Raw genomic sequence first — 4,752 nt, 5'->3', positions numbered from 1 at the left:
ACTATTATGATCTCCATGCATACCATGCACCTTCTTGTATCATGTTGCCTAATTTCGAGACAAATCAATATGAAATCAAGCCCGAAACTATTCAATTGTGTCCACTTTTCTATGGTCTAAATGATGAGGAGCCTTATAAGCATCTAAATGAATTCTTTGAAATATGTTCCACCATTAGATACATGAATGTTCCGGAGGAAGTGATTAGACTACTCCTTTTCCCTTTCACACTCAAAAGCAAGGCAAAGCATTGGTTCAATACTTTGGAAGCAAATTCTATAACTTCTTGGATGCAAATGCAAAATGAATTTTTAAAAAAGTTTTATCCCATGAGTTTGACCAATGCTATGCATACTTCAATTAGAACTTTTTCTCAAAAAGAAGGGGAATTATTACATGAGGCTTGGGAAAGATTGAATGACTTGCTAGGGAAATGCCCACATCATGGCATTCCAAAATGGCAAGTGGTTCAATCCTTCTATGAGAGCCTATCCGACATTCATAAAGACATTGTTGATACATCATGTGGAGGATCATATTTTGGGAAACATGAGGATGACATTTGGCAACTCTTTGAGAAGATGAGCGAAAACTCTTTACAAAAATTTTATACTTCTCAAATTGACCATGAAAGAAAAGAGAAGAAGAAAAATTCTCAAGTTTGTCAAATAGAGAGTTCAATGGGAATTGTAGCCGAGATTAAAACTCTTTCTCAAAAGTTTGACCAATTCTTGTTAAATCAAAAACCGGCTAACAATTCATATCCTCATCATCATACCTCTCAAATGTATGAGCCTTGTATGACATGTTCAAGTGTTTTGCACACTACTTTTGATTGTCCCCACGGACATGCTTATAATGAACACTATGAACAAGTCAATTCTACATTTGTTCATCCCTATTCCAATGCTTATGTTCCAAGGTGGAATGAACATCCAAATTCTTTTCAAGCTCAGAATTTTCAAAACAAGTACATTCCACTTCACAAGAGAAATGAAAGTTTTCAAGGGTTCACTCCTTCATATCATCAAACTCTACATCGGAGAATGCCTCACAAGTTCAAACACAAGCAATCACTACTTTGAGAAGTGGTAAGCAAGTTGACAATAAGGTTGAGTTGCCAAAAGAGGATAGTGAATCGGTGCAACCAAATGTTGTCACTCATCAAAATTCCAATTCCATACTTATCTCTTTGGATAAGAATGTTCCAAATCGGAATACTCAATCTTCATCATCTTCTCAAGTGCCAAAATGTCATGAGCCAAAAGCTCCTTTCCCTTATGCTTTGAGAGAAACCTCACCTCAAGAGAGGCAAGATGGGAAAATACTTGACATGATGGATGTTTTCAAGCAAGTGAACATAAATCTTCCCCTCTTAGATGCAATTAAGCAAATTCCGCCTTATGCCAAATTCTTGAAAGATCTTTGCACACAAAAGAGGAGGAACAAAGGACAAGGTCCTAAGAAAGTGTTCATCACGGAGCAAGTGAGCTCCATTCTTCAACAAAATACTCCACTCAAATGCAAAGACCCCGGTGCTCCAACCATTTCATGTGTAATTGGAAATCACGAGATCCGTAGAGCTCTTCTTGACTTAGGTTCAAGTGTTAACCTGATTCCTTATTCTGTGTATGTCCAATTGGGGTTAAATGAGTTAAAGCCAACCTCGGTGGTGCTTCAAATGGCCAATAGATCCGTCAAAACACCTAGGGGTATGGTTGAGGACATCCTTGTCAAAGTAGATAAATTCTACTTTCCGGTTGATTTTGTAGTGTTAGACACTAAACCGGTTGCTAATTCCACTACCCAAATCCCAATCATCTTGGGAAGACCATTCCTTGCCACCGCCAATGCCACTATCAATTGTAGGTCCGGGATCATGGATCTTTCTTTTGGCAACATGATGGTCAAACTCAATGTTTTCAATGCAAGTCGACATCCCATAGATGAAGATGAGTGTTATGTTATTGATGTGTTAGATGAAGTTGTTGAGGAATCAATTCCCACAATGATCATGAAACAACCGCTTGAGGATGATCTCTCATCTCTTTTATCCGATGATCCTCTTGCCTCATGTCTTCTTGAAATGTATGAGAGTTGTGGGTTTGATAATGAAAATTCAATCAATGAAGTAAGCAATATAATGGAATCCGTAGCAAGTTTGAATTGTCCACCATGGAAAACTCCAATTGAGCCTCTTCCTTCACTTTCTAGTACTCCTCCGGTTCCATCTTTGGTATCTCCACCAACTCTTGACCTAAAAACTTTGCCTTCTAATCTTAAGTATGCATTTCTAGGTCCTCACGACACTCTTCCGGTTATCATCTCTTCAAGCCTAGATGAGGACCAAGAAAATGCTCTACTTAATGTACTTAAAGAAAACAAAGAAGCTATAGGGTGGAGTGTGGCGGACCTTAAGGGAATTGATCCTTCTATTTGTATACATCGTATACCCAATCTCCGATAGCAAATGGGTGAGTCCTACACAAGTAATTCCCAAAAAGTCGGGAATTACCGTGGTTGAAAATGCTAAAGGTGAGGAAATCTCTAAGCGCACCGCCAACTCATGGTGTGTGTGCATTGATTACCGAAAATTGAATGCCACCACTAGAAAGGATCATTTCCCTTTACCCTTCATTGATCAAATCTTAGAGAGATTGCGGGGCAACAATACTATTGCTTCCTAGATGGATATTCCGGTTACAACCAAGTGGCCCTTGACCCATTAGACCAAGAGAAAACCACTTTTACATGTCCATTTGGCACATTTGCTTATAGACGGATGCCTTTTGGTTTGTGCAATGCTCCTGCTACATTCCAAAGGTGTATGATGTCTATCTTTTCAGATATGGTGGAAGAGTATCTTGAGGTCTTCATGGATGATTTTTCTGTTTTTGGGTCTTCCTTTGATGCTTGCCTCAAAAATTTGGACTTAGTGCTTAAAAGATGCCGTGAAACAAACCTTGTTCTTAGTTGGAAAAAGAGCCATTTCATGGTTCAAGAGGGAATTGTTTTGGGTCACGTCATATCTAGAAGAGGAATTGAGGTAGATAAGGCGAAAGTTGAACTCATCTCTGAACTACCCCCACCTTCAACGGTGAGGGAAGTTCGCTCTTTTCTAGGTCATGCCGGCTTCTATCGCCGCTTCATCAAGGACTTTAGCAAAATCGCTAGACCTTTGTGCAATCTTCTTGCCAAGGATACTCCTTTCGTCTTTGATCAAGCATGCCTAGACGCCTTTCATAAATTGCGCACTTCATTGTCATCTGCTCCTATCATGCAACCTCCTAATTGGTCTTTGCCCTTTGAAATTATGTGTGATGCTTCTGACTATGCCATGGGGGCAGTTTTGGGCCAACGAGTAGGTAAGCTCCCTTGTGCCATATACTATGCAAGCAAAACCTTCTCAGGAGCTCAATTGAATTACTCCACCACCGAGAAGGAATTACTTGCTGTAGTATATGCTCTTGATAAGTTCCGCTCTTATTTGCTAGGATATAAGGTTGTTGTTTACTCTGATCATGCTGCATTGAGACATCTTTTAACAAAGAGGGAAACAAAACCTAGATTGATTAGATGGATTTTACTCCTCCAGGAATTCGATTTTGAAATCAAGGACAAAAAGGGCACCGAAAATGTGGTTGCTGATCATCTTTCTAGATTACAAATAGAGCCTTTCCCTAGTCCTCCAATTCATGATTCCTTCCCAGATGAACAACTTTTTCAAGTCTCAAATGGAATAATGCCTTGGTTTGCTGATATTGTGAATTATTTGGCAATAGGCAAGCTTCCAACCTCTTGGTCAAAGAACGACAAAAATCGTTTCTTTGCCAACATCCGGAATTACTATTGGGAAGACCCTGTTTTATACCGCTATTGTCCCGATCAAATTGTGAGAAGATGCATTCCGGAGAGTGAAATCCCAAGTGTCCTAGTGTTTTGCCACACACTTGCATGTGGTGGGCATTTTAGTGCAAAGAAGACCGCCCTAAAGGTTCTTCAAAGTGGGCTCTTTTGGCCCACTATTCATAGAGATGCCTACAACTTTTGCAAGTCGTGTGAGAGGTGTCAAAAGATGGGAACAATGTCTAAAAGAGATATGATGCCATTAACCAATATATTGGTTGTTGAATTTTTTTATATTTGGGGCATTGATTTCATGGGTCCATTTCCTATGTCATATGGTTATCAATACATTCTTCTTGCCGTTGATTATGTTTCTAAGTGGGTTGAGGCTTGTGCTACCAAAACGAATGATCACTCCGTGGTCATTCAATTCATTAAATCCAATATCTTTGCTCGTTTTGGTATGCCAAGGGCTATGATAAGTGATGGAGGAAAGCATTTTTGCAATCAATTCTTGAGACAATTATTTCTTAAGTACTCCGTCACTCACAAAGTAGCCACTCCCTACCATCCTCAAACAAGTGGACAAGTTGAAGTGTCTAACCGGGAAATTAAGCATATCCTTGAGAAAACGGTTAACACCACCCATAAAGATTGGTCAAGAAAGCTAAATGATGCTTTGTGGGCTTACCGTACGGCATATAAGACTCCCATTGGCATGTCCCCTTATAGAATTGTTTATGGGAAGCCTTGCCATCTTCCAGTTGAGCTAGAACACAAAGCCTTTTGGGCAGTTAAAAAGCTCAATTTTGACCTAGCCAAAGCCGGAGAGAATAGGCTACTTCAATTGAGTGAATTGGAAGAGCTAAGGCACAATGTTTATGATAATGCCAAGCTCTACAAAGA

General features: G+C 39.6%; 1 pseudogene; it reads right to left on the bottom strand.

The window, feature by feature from the left end:
• Positions 1–351: 351 nt before the first annotated feature.
• On the bottom strand, positions 352–451 carry LOC132287524 (small nucleolar RNA R71; annotated as a pseudogene).
• Positions 452–4,752: the final 4,301 nt, after the last annotated feature.

Source organism: Cornus florida, unplaced genomic scaffold (genome assembly GCF_030987335.1).
Source record: "Cornus florida cultivar Cherokee Brave unplaced genomic scaffold, ASM3098733v1 CherokeeBrave_3.0.0_Hap2_Chr11, whole genome shotgun sequence".
NCBI classification, from domain to species: domain Eukaryota; kingdom Viridiplantae; phylum Streptophyta; class Magnoliopsida; order Cornales; family Cornaceae; genus Cornus; species Cornus florida.
This window is presented reverse-complemented; position numbering and strand designations above follow the sequence as displayed.